This window comes from Nicotiana sylvestris, chromosome 1, assembly GCF_000393655.2.
Source record: "Nicotiana sylvestris chromosome 1, ASM39365v2, whole genome shotgun sequence".
NCBI lineage: Eukaryota > Viridiplantae > Streptophyta > Magnoliopsida > Solanales > Solanaceae > Nicotiana > Nicotiana sylvestris.
In genome coordinates, this window is record NC_091057.1 from 186,065,440 (window position 1) to 186,074,740 (window position 9,301).

The window sequence follows — 9,301 nt, forward strand, 5'->3', positions numbered from 1 at the left end:
TCCATTGCGTTAATGTCTTTATAAAAAGGATGCATGAACGAAATAATGGTAAGTTCTCTGTAGACATGTAATTTTTGAACCTTCTTAAAATTTTACACTTTTTAGTGTTTAGATATTTATTTTTGGTCTAATATTGCCATTTTAACTAGTTTTGACTTTTTTGCTTTATTTTATCACAAAAATAAAAACTACAAAAATACTTTCTTTTATTTTAGCTAATTGATATTTTATCTAGTTACTTTTAGTTTATCTTACTTTTCATAAAATTAAAAAATACAAAATTGATATTATATATTTACTTACTTTAGTTTTAAAGTTATAGGTTTTAGTATATATTGAATAGTATTTAAATTTTATTAATAAAGTAACTTTTATGCCTCCTCTTGATATTTTCCGTTATCCTAGATAAATTAGTATTTTATGAAGTTTTTATTTTATTTCATTTTATTATCCAACTTTAGAAGATAAGAAGAAAAAATGAATGAAAAAAAAAGAAAGAAGCAAAGAACGTGAAAAGCAAAAGGAAAAAATCAAAGAAAAGGAAAAGAAGGTGGAAAGAGAATCAGATAATTGTAGTTGTATGTGGCCCCCTATATTTTATCCTTTCCTTAATTCTCTTATTCTTCTAAATTGATTTTCCTCCCTAAAATTCACGTGCTCTCCTTCCATCGTAACAGAATTTGATTCTTTTTTATCACAATTTTAAATTGATTCCTTCTGCTCACACATTCCTTCCTCTCCAAGTTGAAATCCCTTTTCTTATATATAGATCCCAGCCGCAGAAGCCACCGTCCTTCATCTCTGTTCCGCCGGTCAACCACCAATTCGTCTCCTTCACCACCGAAAACACCATAACCATATTTTGTTCCTGTTTGTCTCTCCAAAAACAGAGCAACAAGGCTCGATAAGTTACGCCGGACAACTCCGAAAGATCTGAACGCAAAGTTTTGGTTTACTCTTTGTGCGTCGGTACTCTCTTGTTTGAGTAGGATTCGAGTTCGTCGGCAAGGTTTGAGTTTCTCCTGTGGAGTTCGATCAATCTGCCACCTGTTCGAGGTCTCCATTCGATTTTCCGGTCCAAGCCACGTTCTTCAATTTTGGTGGAGATCTAGTTGGCTATTCTGTCCCATTGCGTTGCCAAACTATCAAACAATTAAATTTCAGGTTCATTTGAGGTCTATTTCTCCCTTATTCTGTTGTTTTGCTTAATACCGTGCTTTCCTTTGTTTCGCTGATTGTTGCTTCTCTATCTTGTTGATCGTTTGAGTTGATATTTTATTGTTCTGTTTGGGGTGTCTCAGTAATACTTGTGTACTCGGTTTCCTTCTATTGATCATCGTTTTTGTTGTCGTTTTGTTTAATCTGTTCGGGTGGGTTTTGATGCCTAAAAATGAGTTTCTAATTCTTTGTTTCATTTCGAGATAAAATGTTTAAGGCCTCATAGTTACTACTTTGATGGCAAAAAATAATAATTAAATTAACATAATCAAGTAGATTGAATGGAAGTTGTGGGAGTTGGCTTTTAAAACGTGGAGGAAATTGAGCTTAGATAATTTTATCGCTCTTTTATTCTTACTTTCATGAGTTTGATTGAAAGTAGTATGCTTAGGCCGACCACACTTCGATAAACAAACTTTAGGCCTTTTCTTTTCTTTTATGTGAGTGTGAGGAGAGGTCGTTCCCTTTAGTTTATATTCCGTAGACTTTGTAAATATTTTTATCCGAAAATGCCCTGAAGCACATGTAATTGAAGACGGACGTTCCTTCGAGGAAGCATTAGTATATGCTAGTTTAGGACTTTTATTTCCTTTTTAGGTGGGGACAAGCTAGAACCTCTTTGTGTTTTTTTTTTGGTGTGTTTTACCTCAATATTCTTAAAAGCCAATTTGATCAAGTATGAACCCTACTAGTTACGGGATTCGATAAATGTCTAACACCTTCTACCCGAGTCAAATGGATCTCTTGCTTAGAATTTCATGTGCAAACTATGTTTTAGAGTCAAAATATTTTTAAGGGAAAATTGTTTTTAAAATGGTGACTTGGCACACCAGATTATATGTCAAGCGGCGACTCTCAAAATCCTTTGAAACACAATTTTCGTCGCTTTCAAATTGAAAATCCCTTGGAGCTTTAAATTACTTTATATCTATTTTAAAAGGGTTAAGGTAAAAAAAAAATGGGGTGGGTATGACACTCTTATTGTTAATTAATTAGTCCTATTAGAGATCTTAGATAAGAACATTATAAGCTGAGGGGAGAAATTCAAAAATAGTCAGATTTACAAGTGGTCTCAAAAATAACTACAGTTCCAAAAGTAATCGAAATTTAGCCACTTTTAATATAAAGATAAATCTGAATGAAAATACTGTTCAAAATTCGGAAAAATACTCCAGCATAATATACCGGTTCAGCATAATATACTGGAGTTTGGAGCACCGGTGCTTCAGTCTCCAGTATATTATACTGGAGCCAGCAAAGTATACCGGTCCAGCATAATATGCTGGAAGTTCATACACAGGTGCACCGAACTCTAGTATATTATGCTGGACCGGTTTCTGTTACAGTAAAGTAATGACTATTTTTTATTGACTTAGCAAATGCTGGCTATTTTTGAATGACCAGTTCGAAAACTGGCTAGACCGTGTTATTTTAACTAAGTTGAGCATACATTGACTTTGAAACTTAAATATAGACCTATTGTAAAAATCTTTCTTTATACGATCATTGCACTTATTTATATAATCAGACATCTTTATAACATTTTCCGTAATATCTAAGTTTTCTTTGGAATTAATTTTTCATATATATATATGTGTGTGCGCGCATTAGTTATTCATCTGTTGACCATTTTAAGTTTAAATTATTCATTTATTTAGGTTAACTCTTCTTTCTTTATAGTACCTACAAAATTTAAGGAACACCTAACAAATAAAATATCTCTAACTATTAATTCTCCAAGTTACCAATCTACCAATTGCACGAGTTGCAGCGGGAGTACATATAACTCTGCTAGCATTTATTATAACTTACTCCCTCTAATCCATAATAAGTAAAAAAAAAATTGTCCAAAATAAGTGTTCTTTTACGTAATTAAGAAGGAATAAATGTTATTTTTCAAGATTTGCCCTAATTTACATATCTCAATATGTTAAGGTAACAATTAATTAAGGACAATTTAGTGAATACATTCTTTTTTCTTTAGGAGTTTGTATTTTCTTAATTAAGGAGTGTGCCAAAAGTTAAAAAAGTACGATCGGAGGGAGTAATGCAGGGGCATGCTTAAATGTGATGACATTATGAATATGAGAGTTAAATATTAAAAAGTAATCTTATTGTCCTATGGGATACTTGTTAAACACACAAGATAGCCAACTTCTCTTCTTCCCAATCATACGTCTTAACGAAAGTGTGATTAATGAGAAATAGTAGGAGACTGGCGGAACGTACCTTTAAAAGCTGCTTCTTTTTTGTTTGTAAAATTTAATATATATGGTGGTTTGAATATTGGTTGATTAAAACATTGATTAATTGCTATTTAAGTTTCATATAAATGCAAATTCTCTTAGAACATAAAATAACATCAATTTATCATGCAGTTATTATTGCTAAATTTATTACTCTATTTTGCATTTTGCACTTTTAGGATGAGACATATTATTTCTTCACACTTATCTTTTAAAATATGAAAAATTACACCTGTAACCTTATATTAAGAGGCCACTTTTACCTTTTAACCGTTACAATTAAGAGAAAAAAGTACTCAATTTATTTGACATCTTGCTTGAAATAATGTATACTGATATACAAGTTGTAAAGTTAAAAATTCATTTTCAAGTAATGAACAGGTGAGGTTACTTCCCTTATCCTTCTTAGTCAATCCAATTTGTGCAAAGGGTGTTCAAGTAAGTTCACATGCTTCTTCAATATAAAGTTCTCTTACACACGAGAAAAGGATAAGAAAAATATAGACTGAAAACTAAGCATACACCTAGGGATGTACAAAGAAAAATGATAAAAATTGCACCAAACCGATAATCTGAGTCAAATTAGAAAAAAAAAAATTGGTTTGATTTGGTTTGGTATTGGAAAATAAAATCCGCCCATAATTGGTTTGGTTTGATTTTAACTAAAAAAACTCAAACCGAAACCAAACAAACTCGATAGTACATTTATATAACTTTTAAAAATATTTTATAAAAAATAAATATTTAATGTTATGTCGAAAATAAAACCCGACCATAATTGGTTTGGTTTGGTTTTAACTAAAAAAACTGAAACCAAACAAACCCGATAGTACATTTATATAATTTTAAAAAATATTTTATACATATAAATATTTAATGTAATGTAATTTATAAATATTTCTTAAACTTTTCCACGGTTTTATCTTTTAACGTATTATTTCAAGTTTAGACTTTACATTCTTGAATGGTAAATTGTAACGACCCGACTGGTCGTTTTGAGAAATTGTGCCCGGTTCGGCAGTTTGAGGTCTCGAGCAGCTTCATAATATGTGTATTGACTTCCGTGCATGGTTGAATTCAGTTAATGGATGATTCAGGGTCAAATTGGAAGAAGGAAACTAGCTTTGGAAGTTTAAACGGTGAGAATTTGATCGGAATTGGACTTTTGGGTAAGCGGCCCCGGAATGGGTCGTGGATGATCTCAACAGCTTCGTATGGTGATTTTGGACTTAGGCGCGCGTCCGAATTCGGATTTGGAGGTCCGTAGGGTAGATTGAGGCATTTCGGCGAAAGTTGGAAAAGTTGAAGTTTGGAAAACGGAGAAGTTTGACCCATAGTTGACTTTTGATATTTGAAGATTTGGAAATTCATAAGTTTGATTTTTGGTTTGATTCGTTGTTTTGGTGTTGTTTTATATGATTTGAAACCTCGAGCGAGTCCGTGCTAGGTTATATGACTTATTTATGTGATTAGACGGGGTCCCGGGAGCCTTGGGTGTGTTTCGGATGGGCAACGGTTCATTTTTCCCTATGTTTGAACTGTTCTTTTGCTATCTGGTATTTCCTTCTATGCGATCGCATTGATTTGTCTGCGATAGCATAGCACAAATTTGGACAGCAGCATTTTCCTTCTATGCAATTGCATTGTTTTGTCCGCGATAGCGTAGCACCAATTTGGACAGCAACATTTTCCTTCTATGCGATTGCATTGATTTGTTCGCGATAGCATAACACAAATTTGGATAGCAGCATTTTTCTTCTATGTGATTGCATTGATTTGCCTGCGATCGCATAAAACATTTTGGGCCGGTAGCTATTTTCTTTTACGCGATCGCATCACGTCTCCCGCGATCGCAATGAACAAACACCTGGGCAGATAGAATATATTCCAAAATCGAGGGTTATACCATTTTCATCATATTTTGACTTCTAGAGCTCGGTTCTTGGCGATTTTTGGAGGGGTTTTCACGAAATTCGATTGGGTAAGTATTCTTCAACTAGAATTAAATATATTCCATGAATTTGGCTTTATTTTTATCGTTTAAATTATGTTTTGGGTTAGGGAAAGAGTTGGTTTTTGAAGAAAAATTTCAAAACGGAAAATCATGATTTGAGGGATAAAATGTTATCGGAATTTGATAAATTTTGTATGGTTGAACTCATTTTGGAATGGGTGATCGGATTTTGTAAAATTTGACGAGTTCCGAGGTGTGGTCCCGGGGTCGACTTTTGGGTCGATTTTTATATTTTTGTAAAAATTGAAACTTTATTATTCGGAATAGTTCCTTATTCAATTTATGTGTGTTTTGGAGTTGTTATAGTTGGATTTGAGCTGTCTGGAGGTCTTTTCACCCGAGAAGTTCATTTTAGAGTACCGGGTTGTCGTCTTTGAGGTAAGTATCTTGCCTAACCTTGTGTAGAGGACTTCCCCTTAGGATTGAGTCCTCTTTGCTAATTGTAGTCCGTGCATGCGAGGTGACGAGTGTGTGCTCGGACTTATTTGTGAGAAATATGCTCTAGGGTTCTTATGTCCTTATGTGGAAAGTATCCTGTTATGATTGGGTTTCCTAGTTGCTTAAATTGCTTCTATATGGTCCATATGACGTTGTTAGCTTTCCTCTAATTCTTACATGTTACATTGACCCTTAATTGCCTTAGTTGAAGTGATTGTCTTCCTTATTGTTTTGATACTTCTTGATTGTGAGTTCCTCTATGACTTCGTGCAAATATGTTACATGTCCAATTGTTGTAGTTGTTGGTGTAATTATCACGTGCTTATTATGTCTTGTTGTGTAGTTGGGGTTTCATTGTGAAGTTAATTGTTGGTACAAGTTTGGTTATAGCTGATTCCTTTACCGGGACATATTTAATTCTTACTATTTGTTCCCTTGTCGGGACATGTTTATTCTTGTTGTTGACTCCCTTGCGGGGATATTGTTGTTTTCTTATTATTCCTTTGTCTGGATTCTATCGTGATTGGTGTTGATTGGTACATTGGGATCGGGTTGCACGCCGCAACAATATTATATGGATCGGGTTGCACGCTGCAACATCATTATATGATTTGGATCGGGTTGCACACCGCAACATCATTATATGATTTGGATCGTGTTGCACGCCGCAACAGTAAAATATTTTTTGGATCGGGTTGCACACCGCAACAGTAATATATGATTGGGACTGGGTTGCACGCCGCAACAAGAAAGAATAAAAGTGAATATTGATTCTTATGGTGAGAACGAGAGTAAAAGCACGAAGGGTGATGTCGTGCACTTTCTGCTGTTGTGTTTATTTGTTGTTATCAATTCAAATGTTTAAAGTATTTAATTTCTTTATTGATGTGATCCTTAGAATCCACAATGTTTTTAATACTTTACCGTATTTATATATATTTATTTATACGTTCCAATACTTCAAACTTCAATAATTGTTACATCCTTAATTCAATTAGTTTCTCAATCATATCCCCTTAAACTGTCTAAGGTTGTATTTTTCTTAAAAGGGAATTTCTACTAAGTTTTAAGTTATCAACTCCCTTATTAAGAGTAATAATTCTTCCGATGTTGTATTTTAAATTGAAAGGGGTACTTTCTTACTCGAATGATTTCTAAAAAAATAACTTCATCTTTTCTCGCCGATTTTCCAACCTTATTTAGAAATTGAAATTTCATTTATATTATGTAAATAAGACTTCTTGAACATCTTAAGTGCATTTGTAAGGATATTTTGTATTGTATATCATGTGGACTTTGTTGTTAAGAGTGAGATGGAAAATATGTGGGCACGAGGTGCCATATGTGCTGAAAGTTTGAAAGTTGAGATTATAATATGAGAAATCGAGGATTGAAATGGCCGGGATGGTATATTAAACATGATATGATTGATTGAGTTGACATTGTTTTCTTTAATTGGATACATTCTTACTTGTCTCCGTCTCTATTACATCAGTGTTGAATTGCTTGGGTTATCTAATTTACTTGGTTTTCATTTGTTACCATCCGTGTTCTTCCTTTATTGATTGTACTATTTGTACTTGGATTTTCTCTCAGCGGTTGATATCACTTCGTTATCTTTATCTTGATGTTTTATTATCATATCTTGCTCATTTCATTTGACCGGTAGGTGTCCGGACTGTTCCTCGTCACTACCCCACCGAGGTTAGTCTTGATACTTACTGGGCATCGCCGTGGTGTGCTCATACTACACTTTTGTACATTTTTATGTACAGATCGAGGTGGATTGATAGTAGTTGTGCGGGTCGTTGCGGTGGAGACTTAAGGTAAACTTGTTGCAGCGTTCGCAGGTCTCAAAGTCACCTTCACTTGTATTTACTTCCATTTGCTCCTTTGTTTCGGGGCAGTGATGTATTATTTTTGTGAAATTACTCTTAGATAGGCTTGTGACTTGTACCACCGGTTTTGGGAATTTTGATTTATTCAGAGTTGGTTAATTTAAAGTTAGTAAGCATCAATGTTATTTCAGTTTATGTTAGGCTTACCTAGTTTAGAGACTATGTGCCATCACGACTCCTTCGGAGGGATTTTTGAGTCGTGACATAAATAAATTTTAAAGCCCAAATGTAGTAACTCAAACAAAGTTCAAAATCAATACTAATGCTAACAAAAGAAATTCAATTTAATACTAAGAATGGCGATAGTTTTGGATAACAATTTTAGTTTTATATTGGTTTATAATGAAAAAGGCATAAATTAGTTTATCTTTTTCTTTAGTACTTTGTTATGTAATTAATATTAGTACTTATTAGCTATAGTTATTTTAGCATGACCTATATAGTACTTTTAGATTATCATTATAGCTTATTAATTAGCAATATTTATTTTATGTTATTTTATTATTTTATCTTTGTTATTGAATATTTTAGTATAATACTATGACTTATTTCATATTATTGTGTTAGTTTCTTGAAAAATACATTATATAATTGTATTTTATTAGGATTTAAGAAATATTTGGAGCACAAGTTACATATTTTATGCTATAAAGACTTTACTGGAAAAAATCCCGAAAATCCGAGAAAAATCGAGATTGAAAAACCCGACTTTATTTGTTTGGTTTTTATAAATTTAAAGACCCGACACCATTAGTTTGGTTTGATAATTCAAAAATTCGAACCAATACGATCTATATACTCCCCTGCACACACCTATCATGTGAAAGATTATCAATAGTACATTTAAGGCGTAATGGTTTCATGGCCACTCAAAGTTGTAGGGCTTTTGAAAGCCGATACACGAACTTTAAATTTTTCCATTTGAACACTCAAACTTTACAAAATGGGTACTAATAAATATTTTTGACCGTTTACCATGCCTCGTGGAAGCACTACGACTGACATGGCTAAATTGTGTGCAAATCACGCTGCTAAGGCGCGTGAATAGTATTGTTTTTACTTAAAAAGTAGAATTAGAATAAAATATAAAGAAAAATGAAAAATGAAAAAGAAAAAAAAAAACTTTTCCCTTTCCCCTTCTCTTTTCCCCTCCCCTTCCAATTCTTTCATCTTCCCAGCAAAACTCCCACTCAATTTTTTCATTCTCATCCTAATTTCTCTTCCCCCTCCGCTTTCTCTGTTTTTTTTCTTCATCTTCCCCTTAAATATTTTTCTAGTCTCCACCCACTATTTCCGTCCCAACATTCCTCAACAACCAGTGGTCGGAAGAAAGCTTGAGCTTTGTCGTTGTTCTATCATCGAATTCATCTTTGTCAAAATAGTAGAAAAAAGGTAAATTTGCAATGATATTGGGCAACCTCCACTTTCAAAATCATGGATTTCTGTTAATTTTTTTTTAAATTCCAAATTCTTTTTTTTTTGTTATG

The 9,301-nt window shown here is 33.2% G+C and overlaps 1 long non-coding RNA gene across 2 annotated transcripts; it reads left to right on the top strand.

Moving 5' to 3' along the window:
* The first annotated feature begins 620 nt into the window (after positions 1 to 620).
* LOC138889170 (uncharacterized) lies at positions 621 to 8,102 on the top strand. 2 transcript variants are annotated; one of them, XR_011406961.1, is made up of 2 exons: positions 621 to 1,175; positions 4,546 to 8,102. It is a non-coding gene; the product is annotated as an uncharacterized lncRNA (long non-coding RNA). The 2 variants fall into 2 exon arrangements; XR_011406962.1 differs by having other exon boundaries at positions 5,785 to 8,102.
* Positions 8,103 to 9,301: the final 1,199 nt, after the last annotated feature.